The following is a 13720-nucleotide window of genomic DNA, read 5'->3' as shown; positions in this document are numbered from 1 at the left end:
TTGCAGGTGCTTCACAACTGCATCAATTGGGATGAAAATGGGGAAATTCCAGCTATTCCAATGATGGGGAAAGGATGTGCTTAAGTGGCAAATTGCACAGGAGTAGCAGCAGAGATGGAAGGGCTCTTGAGAGCCTGGTAAGAGTAAGTGGATAGTTCTGGAAACCAACTGTGTGATCCCCTGTTGATGTAGGGAATCTACTGCTATGGCACCCCTGACATGGCTTACAAGGTGGGGAATAATACAGAAGTGGCTTTTGACTAGATTCAATCACCTCATGCTTTAGCCTGGTGCCTTCAGAGACAAGCATCGTATACTGGAATTTAGATTGCCAGGTCATCCTCTCACTTGCAGACCACCGTAAGCTTTGAGAGCCTCTTGCTTTTTTAGAAATGGCAGGAGATTCCCGACTCAATTTAATAAGCAGAAAGCAGATTTATAGAACTTCATAGTCATCAGCTCGTTGATGGCCTTCAATCTTCTTGCCAGAAAGCGGCAGGTTCATATGTACCTTCAAGACTCAAATAAGGCTGCTGCTAGAAGCCAGGTCATCTGTAGGTAGCCTTCACATGTGAAAAGCTTTCAGACAGGTGCAAGTTGATTTACAGAGAGAGGTAACAGCTCCTAACCATCACAGAATTGGAGCTGTTTTCCACCACAGGTATATCAGAACTATAGGTGCACTAGGGATTGCCATAGTAAATACAAATTAGACGATGGCAGCCAAATGGCTGTGAACCTTTCACACATTACAGTTGTATATCCCTCCTTCCTTCTGAGCTAAGTACAAGGAGTTCCCTGGTAGCCTCCCACCCAAACACTGACCATACACAGCTCTGCCATACTAGCTATCCTATTCCTCGATTCATGGCATGTAGGATTTCATGTCCAACCATGTTCCTGGAGAGAAGGACAAACAGGAACAGCTGATATGCGGGAAACAAATGTGGGGGCTAGCCGGCGAAAAGAGGGCGAGCCCCCTCTGCACCGGCCCTAAATAGGGCAGGCCACGCCCCCCCAGCCAGCCAATTGGCTGGCTGGGGGGGGGAGACGCGGCCGGGATTCCCCTGCTCTCACGGGGGCTGAAACCAGCCCCCGCTCATGTGGGGGTGGGGGTGAAGCCCGCAACCCCACCTCCTGGGCAGGCCGGAAGTGGCTTTCTGCTGCCGTTTACAAGAACTCCCCTCACTTCTCCACTTGCCCAAGAGACAAGAGCGCATCTGAACTCCTTTTGTCTCACTCGGCACCCCTTCCATTGTCTGAAGGATCCCCTCAGCACCACTTTAATGGCTACAAGGTTTTATGCCTGCTGGGAAAAGGAGGTGGTGGGAAGGAGCGGAAAATAAGTGCAGATGACTGGATAGTGGTTAGATTAAAAGCTCACTGCTGTTTACGGAGCCGTTCCTTTAGACACTCTCTCATCATTATCAGGGATTCATTTCACATGGCTTGGCCAGAGGGGTAGTCGAGTAATCTGCAGCCATTTCCTGCATGGGCTTTTTTCAGGTCATGTTAAGGGAAGGAGGAGGAGGAGAAAGGGTTCTTGGAAATGAAATGACTCAAAACAGACAGAGCCAATTTCGGGGGTGGGGGAGGGAGAGATTAAAAAAAAAAGTGGTCAAGGACTTTCCACACAAGAGGCGCTTTTCAATGTGCTAATTCCCACCCCTCTTTTCTTCATTACTTACTTAGTCCTGCGACTACAGTCGCTATTCCACCAACATCCAGGACTTATGTTTCCATCTGCACAACACAACCAGGCCTGTGCTCTAGGGAGAGAAATGCAAGTGCATCTCAACCACCATTCCTTGCTTGCTCCATTTTCTTGCGCAAAGTCCACAGGACGAGGCACCAATCATTATACGCATAGTTTACAGGAGTTTTGAGTGGCCTCTTTAATGTTTTCAGTTGGCAGAGGCATCCAATGAGGACTCTGGCTCCATCGGACCAAATGGGTTGTGCTTTCATTAATCCCTTTGCTCACTGAAGTTGCATTATTCATAAGCTTCTCTCTCTCTTGGTTCAAGAGCTCAGAACCCCCCACAAAAAAACCAGGCATCAGCAGCTTTTTTACAGGCGGCTAAGGAAGCAAGCCACAAGTCATTAAAAAAGAAAAGGAGGAGAAGGAATGACTTCTACATATTTTGGTAGCCTATACCACACTCACACATTTTGGATCCAACATTTGATGCTTTGGATCTGCAGGACTCCTTGGAATAATGCTCCCTTATCTGTGTAGGCAAGAGCTTCTCGCTGCATTGCGATATCCCCCCATGTTTGTTCACCCACCTATGGTTGCCCACCTATCCAGGCCAGGGAGTAATCGTTCAACTCCTCACCCTGCCTGCTGCATGTTGGGGGGGAGCAGGCAGTAGGGCGAAAGAGGTAGGAAAGGAGGAGGAGACCAAACACTATTCCTCCTCCATGGACTGCCAGCACAGACAAGGGCTTTTCGGCAGCAATCATGCTTGAGTGAATACATTTAAATTCAATAAGATCTGCTTCAAAGAAGTTAAGACTAACATAGAAGCTTTTCAAGTGGCAAGAAAGGAATGTAAAATAAGAAGCGGCTCCATAAAGCAAGAGGAGTTTGGACAGCGTGATTAATTAGACCCTGTTTCCATGTAGCCAAATTGGTTTAATCGCTCCGGTTATGGATTTAGCTCTCCTACAAGAACAGATTTAACAGGCGTTCGATTGAGAAGTGCAGAAGATTCAGACCTGGGGAAAAAGATATTTCTCCTGCCCTTGAAGAGAAGACATGTCTTCTAGAGATTTCAAAAGGCCATATAAAGTTTAGCCACTAAGCAGGAAGAGGGCATGTGGATTGCACAAAACTTTACAGTGGTACCTTGGGTTAAGTACTTAATTTGTTCTGGAGGTTCGTTCTTAACCTGAAACTGTTCTTAACCTGAAGCACCACTTTAGCTAATGGGGCCTCCCACTGCTGCCACGCCGCTGGAGCACGATTTCTGTTGTCATCCTGAAGCAAAGTTCTTAACCCGAGGTAATATATCTGGGTTAGTGGAGTCTGTAATCTGAAGCGTATGTAACCTGAAGCGTATGTAACCTGAGGCACCACTGTATTATTTTTGAATGCATATGTGTAGGACTGATATATTTTAACAAAGATGCTTTGGGGGTTGCGGAGGAAAAAAATATTTTCCAAGTTCTTTGCCAGGGCACATGAAGCTACTCTCTCAATTTCGCTTACTCACTGCCAGGATGTAAGTCCCACCGTCACTATTAGAGATTTGTGGTGATAAATATTTTAGTATGTTTAATATCCCAGCTACAGACTACAACACCCAGGACTATGCAGCAGGGGAGAAGAGAAACATTTAAAACAGCCAATAAAAAGAAGGCACTCATCTTTGTAAAACAGAACATTAAGAAAAGAGAAAGGCCACAACTATTCTTTGGAGCTCTCATTTCTTTCTGGAATGCTTGACTAGGACCTGGGCAACCAGGGTTCAAATCTCCACTCTGCCATGAAACCCATCGGGTGACTTTGAGAGACACTGTCTCTCAGCCTAACCTACCTCACAGGGTGGCAATGGTATAATGGAGGGGGGGAGATGTGTGTCTGCTATCTTGAGCTATTTGGAGAAAAAGCAACATTAACAATAAATAAAAGAAAAGATTGGGGCTCACAATGCTATCAGGTCAGTTATATGCAATACCTGTTAAAATACCATTTGTACCTGAAGAAGTTTCGGGGTGGTTTATTTCCAACCACAGTCCATCCCAGAATTTCGTGCTGAAATCCCAGAACTGTTTATAACACACATGCTCTTGTTTATCATTGTCCTGCCATTGTCCCCCCCAGACAGCAATAATGTGGTAGCATTGGGACAGCATCCCAAAACTGTTTCCAAATCGCTCTTCACTAAAATCTGTAGAAAATGTAAGAAATCACTACCAGGTTTTAGGTAAGAAAAACTCAGTACCTTCTGCACTTAACCAAATTAGCCAGTTTTGGAAATAGACCAAAGGGGCATAGCTGAGGCACACAATAATTGCATTTTTATTTCTTTATAAGGTTCAAAGCATTCACATTAACTGGGACAACTAACTTAACCGTCAGGGTAACAATTGATAAGACATGTTGGATGCTACTTTCAACAGCCGCATATCAAAAACTGGGCATGAGAAGATGCTGTGCAGGCAGTCTGCAGTTGTGCTTTGACCCACCTATCTATTCCTGCTGCCACCAAGCTTCTTTTGCCAGCAGCCTTCCTTCCATCTTGCAAGCAAGGCTCAACTCGGCCAAGTAAACTTCAATGAGAATTGTAAAAGCCACAGCTCTACTATCTTAAATTAAACCAAGCAAAGATTGGGCTTACATGCCACAGGTTTAAATGGGGGGGGGGGGAGAGAGAATATAGGCTGGCATTTTTATGCCAATGACATGTGAACACTGCAAAAATCAAAAACAAAAATGCAGCACTAACCTTACAACAGACATCTGTCTGATATAGCCCAAGGTGATTATGAGACGAAACTTTAAACACAGTAAAGCTAAAATGGTCTTATTGAAGAACTACCTGAGTTTAGGGGAACAGACACTTTTTTTAAAAAAATGAAGAAAAAATGTGTTAAGGCAATGGTTCACTTTGCCCAACAGCCACCTTCCAATAGCAGGTGAGCATCAAAGGATATGGCATGGTCCAGAAGAAAACACTCCTAAGCCAAACCCTAAATGGCCTGAACACTTTTGTTAACCTTTGTTTATTTGCCTACTTTAGCAAATAAACTGAAAAGGAAAGATGTCCATTGTTATTATTACCACGTCGTTTCCTTTGACAATTGCAATGCAAGGACAGGATTTGTGGTATTCAGTATTCTTATCTACAGCTTTTGAGAAATGGGCCCTTTAATTCTACCCCAAACCAGTTTTCACTGGGGGGGGGGTAGAGCCAGGCAGAAGCACAAGCTTCTGTGAGACGCCCAAACAATAATGGCTGGCCACAGGAGTTCTTGTTGGAAAGATTTGCTTTTTTTGTTTCCCTTCAGCAGGATATTCTTCCTTCCAGGGAGCCATGTTCAACGCCTGTGGGCTGTTTTCAAGAATGGGTTGACAAGAGCCAGCCCATATATATATATATATATATATATATATATATATATATATATCCACCCTAGCATCACCCATCCAACTTCACAATTGGGTCTCTGTGTCCTCCTCCCTCAACAAAAGCCACCCTCCCACCTTCTCAGTCAGCCTCTGTATAAAAAGAGAGGTAGCTTTTGAAGAGCACAAAAAGTCACACTGCTGTGGAGAGGCCAATTATAACTTTGCACAAGGCTGAAACCCCTGAACGGGATTGGCTACATGGTGGCAGCAGCCATGTGACGGGCCTGCTATCAAGCTCTTTGTTTAGGGCCCTGTCTGCACGGGAGGTACCAACACCACTCTGGTGGCAAAGCACACAAAAGGAAAGCAAGTTTTCAATGTGCCAGAAGCTGTTCTATTTATCCAACAGTGCCGTGGTGCACTGGACCAAGGCACTCAAGGAGCAGCTGCTTAAAAGCCTTTTCACTGACTTCTCCCCATGGCACAGGCTTCCCACCTTGGAGAAGCCGCGAGAGGTCAAGAAGGGGACTTCTCTATGTGAAGCTTTAAAAAAACCACCACCACAGTTGTTATGACCTCCTTTAAGATTGCATTCAGATCACTAGAAGCAGAACTGAGATTCTCCTTTCTCACTTCCTTCAGAAGGTTGAGTACACAGCTTCCTGAATGTTCTTAAAACAGGAACTCACCAGAGCCAGGACAGCTCACTCATTAACAGCAGTCATTTCAAGTGCATGTTTTGCAGTTTGCATTAGTTGCACAGTACCTACGATTTCCTTATTGTTTGCCCGTGGCTTCTAATGAGGAAGGGCCATAGCTTAGTGGCAGAGTATCTGCTTTGTGTACAGAAGGTGCTAAATTCAATCCCCAGCATCTCCAGGTACAGCTGGGAGAGAATCTGGAATGACAACTTGGACAGCCACTGCCAGTTGCTGCAGGCAACACCAGACTAGATGGATTGATGGTCTGATTCAGTATAAGGCAGCCTCCTGTATCCCTGTGCAAATAAGGCAGTAGAGACATGTTTGGAGATATTGGGCTGATCAATCTTTAATGTTTACAATCGTAGCTGGAGTTATTACAAGTTCTCAAGAGCTTCTGAGAGGGTTTATATTTCCTAACCACATCAGAGGTGTCAGTGCATGGACAAGATGTGAGACGTGTACCGTTAACCACATCACCTGCTTCACAAGGGGGTACAAAATGGTCAGAAGTTGAAAAGGTCACTCCTTAAAACTACTTTGCAGCCAGAAGGTGACCCAGACAATGTGTGCTGCACTATAATTTCCTCACGCCGGAATAAGAGGTCTAGCAAATTAATACACTGTTGATCCTCTCTGCACACTGAGCCTTAAATGCATTTTAATACAAATGGGATTGCCTTCTCCAATCTCCCATTATTGGATTGGTGATTAGTCAAAGAGATAGACAGACACTGCATCTGAAATTGAATTAGCCTGGTCATGAACAGAGAACATCAGCTCCCAGGCATGCCTGGAGAGAAAATCAACATGGCTCAGGGGTGTAGAACAAAGCCGGTGCCCTCAGAACTGCCACCTCGACAGAAGCAAGAGCTGCAGCAGAGTGTCCAAAACCTCTGGCAAGATCAGCTGTTCCAACTCGCCTCCCTTTCCTAAGATAAACAAGCATAACAGCAGCAAGGTCTGAGTGGGTGGGGTGAACTGGGGTTCTCTAGAGAAGCACGGTCCCCTGTGAATAACCCAAGATAGCCAAACAAGACGCAATGGCAGGGAGGGAAGTAGACTTATCAAAATCCTTCCTGTAGACAAGGATTCACAGGAGAGCTGCGAGGGGATAAACAATCCGCTAAGAGCACAAGGGGAGGCCCAGCAGACAAACCATTTCCACCCCAGCGCTAAAGCGTTGAGATAAACAGTATAGCAGACAAGCAAGTTAGGCACCTGTGTGATTTCAGTGACAGGGTGGAAAAGGCAAAAGCCCTCAAACTCACCCTCCCGCCACCCAATCGAAACAGTTATGAAAATAGCTATACATGTCTGCTGGACGAAAACCATGCTTGGTGCAATGAGCTCAAGAGAAATGAGGCCAAGGTGAGAGACACAGCTGAGAGACACAGAGACTGGTAGAAGAGTCCTTTTGGGGATGAGATAGCAGCATCCAGGGTAATCACCTGTACTGTTAGGACGGTCTCAGGGCCAGAGGATGGTGTCCCAAGAAAGAGGAATCTCTTAGAAGGAACCTATTCCATGTGGTGGGGTGAACCAATATCTTTTTGTGACAAGGATGTGCCTCCAGTGGGAGAGGGTTCCTCATAGTGAATAATTCAGTCAATAGAAAGAGGTTTGTGATGGGCATGTAGACTGCACGTCCACTTGCCTGCCTGATGTGAAAGTTGTAGAGGTCAACCTTTGCCTAGATAAGCTGGTAGACAGCATATTGGCACCAATGACATGAGTAAATTAGAAGTCTGGAGTTCTTTGAAGCAAAGTGTTTCCTCCCTATCTCATATACCATCAATGAAGTTACATTGTGAGCAGACAAAAGCAAATATTTTTACACCCAAGGCAGCTCAGCTATGAAATTGTGACCATAATATGCAGTTGTGGCCAGCAACTTAGATGTGTTAAAAAGGGACAAGAAAGTGCTGTGGAGGGTAAGGATATCTCAGCTTTATATTACCTCCCGTACCATATACAGTTTGCCTCTGGCAAACAACAGGAGAGGGCTATTACTGTCATATCCTGCTTCTGGGTTTCCGAGAGGCATCTAGCCGGACCCTGTAGGAAACAGCGTGCTTGTTAGATAGGACTTTGGTTTGATCCAGTAGGGCTCTTGTTATGCTCTTGGTTGTGTAAGCGAGGCTTACTCAGGAGGTGAATGCATAATAGAACAGCTGCCTCCCAAACAATGATGCACTGGACGCATTTGGGAGTGGCTGGGAGGGGAAGAGTTCAGAAACTTAGAGGCTGAAAAGCTGGAACTAAAATGTGAGCACCACACTACATTCCCTCCTGGGGAGACAGAAAGGCTCCGATATCTGAAGAAAGGGGATTCTGATCACACCCCCGGCTTTAGTCAGATAGCATCAAGGTATCTTTAAAGAGAGCGACTGAGGCATGAAGGTGCTCTCTGCTGTAGGTATATATAATTTCTAATTACATAGATAAAGTTTTAATGAAAGACTCTGCATTTCCAACTCAGTAATTTGACAGGGACAGAGCAAGGTTGTAATTAAGAAAGGCTCCCTTTTCCTCCACCATTATTAAGAAACTGGCTGTTCATCAGGATGCAGGCACCGCTTCCTCTTGGCTTACCGGAAACTGTCACTTCCAGAGAAGCAATTGCGTTCAGAAGAGGTATGTAGGAGGAGCATTTGAATCCAGTCAATGCCCACTCATCTGAATCATCCAAGCACATGCCTGTGTAGCAACATATCCCTGGAAGTACACAGAGAGAGTGTCTGTGGTGTTCATCCCTTCCAGAGTTGACCTATCTTCCTTTTGCCTGAGGATCATGTTCACCCTTGGCCAACCTTCCACAGTAGCAATGGGTGTGACCCTCACATGTACACTTCAGCTGATTACAGGTGATTATTAACATTCCCATTAGGGTGCTGAACATATTGGTTCCGTGCTGTGGAACCCCATCCCAGCTTGTTTTATTTTTATTCTTTTATTCTTTTCTTTTTGCTACTGCTGCCAAAATCAGTAGTCTTGGGAGGGCTCTGGGCCCAGGGGAAGCCCCCACTGCCTGAACTTCATTCAGATATTTTGGGTGCTCTCAGGCCACTTCACATCCACTCACATTTAAGCTAGACATTTGTCACCAACCACGAGACTGAGATCAAATAGCACCCAGCACCTCTCTTTTAGGGCTCAAGGGAATTATGCACAGCTTTGCAACTTCCTCAAAGTTGTACAAGCATGAGCCTAATGTGCTATTATTTGCACAATACAGACCAGGTGAAAAAGAGAGGCTTTGCATATTTAGTAGTTGTATAGAAGGGAAAACTTCAGCATAACTCACTATTATCTACTGAGATTCCATCTTGCAGACAATTCATTACATATGGAAGGAGCCTGTCCTCTCTTTTCACTCTCCCTTGACACAAGAATTCCTACCAGTTGCTACAACTGGGGTAAATATTCCCTGCCCACCTTTCCCCCATAAGAGTAAAGGTAAAGGGACCCCTGACCATTAGGTCCAGTCGTGGCCGACTCTGGGGTTGCGGCGCTCATCTCGCTTTATTGGCTGAGGGAGCCGGCGTACAGCTTCCGGGTCATGTGGCCAGCATGACTAAGCTGCTTCTGGCAAACCAGAGCAGCACACGGAAACACCGTTTACCTTCCCACTGGAGTGGTACCTATTTATCTACTTGCATTTTGATGTGCTTTCAAACTGCTAGGTTGGCAGGAGCTGAGACCGAGCAACGGGAGCTCACCCCTGTTGCGGGGATTCAAACCCCTGACCTTCTGATTGGCAAGTCCTAGGCTCTGTGGTTTAACCCACAGTGCCACCCGTGTCCCTCCCATAAGAGTACCCGTGGTCATTTTACATCCTTTCCCCCTTTAAACTCACTTTCAGATACAGTCCAGATGCTACAGCAGGGCAATGGTTCTGAAGAGGCCACATGATGGAGCAGCAAGCAGGTAATAGGGAGAGGAAGAAAGGCTACACACCAGCCCCATCGCCAAGCACATTGCAAGCCACACCTTCAAACCAAGTAAGGAAATAGCATTACAATCGTGCAAGAAACTCCAAAAGCAATCTGAACCTGCCACTTTTTATTTTTTTTAATGGAGTGACATGTTGGGAAAGTGTGAGTGCAACAGTTTGAGACAGGAACGTCATTGGGATTCTCTGGAATAAACCAGTTAAGTGAATGGTGCCAATAGCTAGATTCACAGGTAGAAGGTGCAGGATGGGCTCTATATGCAGAGGGGCGAGGGAGAGAAGGCTATGTGGAAGCATCCTGAGGCGCTCTTAAGTGTGTGCCAACAGACTCTAAACAAGGAATGGCCTTCAATACTTGGGATGTGCCAGTACACACAAGCACTCTTTGTATCCTGAATCCAGTGGCTAACAGCTTAGCATTAGACAAGCTGGCAGGTGGATGAGAGATGTTTGTGTCTCCTTCCCAATCATACAGTGTGCTCCACGGTCTGGGGGGGGGGAGTGAAATATTTGCTGAAGGAAGGAACAGCACTAAGGGAATATTCCATATACTCCCCCATCCCAAAAATAAAAATACAACCCTGCTATGCTAGCCTTGGTAAAACTGCTGGAGAAGATGCAAGACCACTTGAGGAAAGGATGGAGAACTGTGGCCAGATGTTGTTGGACAATAATCCTCATAATCCCCAGCCACTTGTCATGTTCACTGCAGACAGCATTCATTCTCTGGATGGCTACAGGTTCCCAACGCTTGGCATAAACCATATGAACAAGCCATTTCCAAATTCCTTGAAATTTACAAAGCCAGCAAACAGCCACAATACAAATAGTCAAAAATCATGCAGCTACAAAAAGCATCAATGGAAAGGTCCGCACCTCACCTACAAACCAGGAGTAGCCAAGACAGTGTGCTCCATATGTTTGGACTAAAATTCCCATCATCCCCAACCACACCACAGCCAATAGTGAGGAAGGGTGGAAGTTGTAGTCCACAACAGCTGGAGGGCTTCACACTGGCTACACCCTGCTGCAAACCCAGGGAATACAGGAGACAGTCCTGAGCAACCATGGAAGAACACAAAGAGTTCCCTGCCCTGTCAGTTGGCATGACATGACATGACATGACATGACATGACATGACATGACAAAACAAAACAAAATAAAACAAAATAAAATAAAATAATAATTTATTTATACCCTGCCCATCTGGCTGGGTTTCCCCAGCCACTCTGGGCGGCTTCCAACACAAGATTAAAATACAATAATTCATCCAATATTAAAAACTTCCCTAAACAGGGCTGTCTTCAGATGTCTTCTAAAAGTCCAATAGTTGTTTATTTCTTTCACACCTGATGGGAGGGCATTCCACAGGGTGGGTGCCACTACCAAGAAGGCCCTCTGCCTAGTTCTCTGTAACTTCACTTCTCACAGTGAGGGAACTGCCAGAAGGCCCTTCGAGCTGGACCTCAGTGTCCGGGTTGAACAATGGGGGTGGAGACACTCCTTCAGGTATACTGGGCTGAGGCCATTTAGGGCTTTAAAGGTCAGCACCAACACTTTGAATTGTGCAAGGAAACGTACTGGGAGCCAATGCAGGTCTTTCAGGACCAGTGTTATGTGGTCTCGGAGGTCACTCACAGTCACCAGTCTAGCTGCCGCATTCTGGAGTAGCCACATCAAGGCATGGAGTGAAATACTAGCCTGCTTTCCCACTTTATCAATGCCTGGTCCTCTTTCTGACCAGTCATCGCCCTCTGGCTCCACACCCCACCCTCCCCAACAAAGATCAGCCAAACACCATCTAGATGATGGTTAAGACATATAAATGAAAAGAGATCAGAATTTCCTCCACCACATCTGTGCCTAACACTTAAGCAAATTAGTATATTAAGAGAAAAGACAAGTGATATGCCAGCTATTCTCCCCATGCCAGCTCCACCCAACGCCAGCACCCAACTTTCCTCCTTCAAGCAGATGCCAGAGATTCAGTCTTCCTGCCTGAAGGATGCACTAACAAGTTCAGCCATTAGCTCACATCTCCTAACATCTTCACTATAGGGTTGCATCCCAAGCTGTCCATGTGAATGCAGAACAGAACTTTTACTGTCCTCTTCTACCCCTGGAGTCCCCCAAATGGCCCCAAAAGTCCCCTCTACACAGGGGGCAGAACAAGAGGGTGAATCTCACTGTGCAAGTGGAAGTCCATATGATACTGGGTTCCACCCAGAAACTACAACTTCTAATGAGGAGACTTCAATATTCCAGGTAACTGTTCTTTCTCCCCCCCCCAAACCCCAAACCCACATTTCCTGTTTTCGTTCGTCAGACCATGCTGAGACATTCCCAGTCAGATCTACAGAATGTTTAGATGGTAGAAATGGAAGGATTGCAGGTAAAATGGTAAAAGGATTACAACACAAGTCATGAATCAGGGGTGCAACATCCTAAGATACAGAAGTTCCTATAAAGCAAAGTTGGAGCACTGTTTTCTGGGAAATTTTCTGGGAAACGAGAAGTGATGGGAAGAGAATTTGTTTGGGCTTATGACAGTTTGCAAAATGATGCTTTGTTATGGATGTTTAAATAAGAAATAAACCTTCTTTGGTCGCAGCACTTGTGGTCAGCTGCCCAACGTTGCTTGCATATGCATAAATCAATATAAACAATACATTGCAAGGAACCACAGCTGCAGGGCTTGCTTTTTCTACTGTTCTAATTTGGTGTGTTCACTTCACAAATAATCCAATGAGAGATTTCCTCTTCTCTCAAGAGATAATTGGAGCCAAAAAGCCTGACTTGAGAAAACACATTTCAGCAGAAGACAGAATGTCATCACCAAGAATGAGAAATTATTAACAAATCCATATTTTACCAACCAGGCTTTTATTGTTTTTTTGCTTACACTCCGAACTGCATTTCCATCCTCCATGCCTCCCCACCACTTTCACCTCCAAACACCACACTAGATATGCATTTCAAATTTGGGTACTGCAAGGTCCTCCAGATGTTGTTGACTCAAATCCTATGTTGGCGAACAGTCAGTGATGATGGGAGATGTAGTCCAGCAATATCTGGAAGGGCGCAGACTTCCTGACCTTGGAGAAGGGTTTTTCCCACGTTGTGATTTTTGCATAGCACACACACACACACACACACCATGATTCACAATATATTGCCAGGTCAAGAACTATGAAACAGATCTCACGATATGGATTTCAAACCAGTTTTGGATGGTATATCAATGTATCACCCAGCCGTATTTGGGGGTAAAGCCAGTGATTGTCAGGAATCAAGTCAAACCTTTTGAACAGCTTCCCCACCTCCAAGGCAACAGTTAAGATGCTAAGTTTGATTTGCTGCTTAAAACAAAAAGCAGCAAGTAATCTCATTCATCTCTGACAGCCACTTATGCAACTAATTTTTTGCTGGTGATTGATATTAATGCAAATTTATATATTTCACTGGATCTTGTTTGAAAGAGCTGCTCTCAGCTGCTCTTTTTGTCCTCAAGCAAATGGGAGAGGTTTCACCCTCCTACGCATTGCCCCAAAACAGAAGTACCTTTTTTCTTTTCTTTTTTCTTTTAGCATTACACACAAGGGTGGCCAAGTGGATGTCAGTGACTGATGCAGCCAAAGCAAGCCTGATCTCTCCAGTCATGGGGCTGCTGGCCTGTTATTGGCTTTCAAATCTGTTTGACAATCCGGAGAACTGGCAAGCAATTTCATGTACATATACATTGCAGTCATCACTTCAGTTGACAAAATGATTTCCCCATTTCTTAATGAGGCAGCATGCAGCACACATTATATATAACGAGCGCTAGTCAAAGAAGCTCATGTTTCTTGGCACAAGGATTTTAAAATATTTTTTAAGGCCAGATACAACACATTAAACCCGGGAAACTGAGCCCAGCATTAAATTGTTTCAAGGGCAGCAGAACTCGGTGCTGAGAGTGCAAACATCACACAACAGAGCAACAGAGCT

The 13720-nt window shown here is 45.2% G+C and overlaps 1 protein-coding gene across 1 annotated transcript in view; it reads right to left on the bottom strand.

Moving 5' to 3' along the window:
• The window catches only part of LOC128407595 (heparan sulfate glucosamine 3-O-sulfotransferase 3B1-like), a 29434-nt gene that overhangs the window by 3429 nt on the left and 12285 nt on the right, over positions 1-13720 (bottom strand). The gene's annotated exons all lie outside the window — the stretch shown is intronic.

Source organism: Podarcis raffonei, chromosome 2, assembly GCF_027172205.1.
Source record: "Podarcis raffonei isolate rPodRaf1 chromosome 2, rPodRaf1.pri, whole genome shotgun sequence".
In the NCBI taxonomy this organism is placed as follows: domain Eukaryota; kingdom Metazoa; phylum Chordata; class Lepidosauria; order Squamata; family Lacertidae; genus Podarcis; species Podarcis raffonei.
This window is presented reverse-complemented; position numbering and strand designations above follow the sequence as displayed.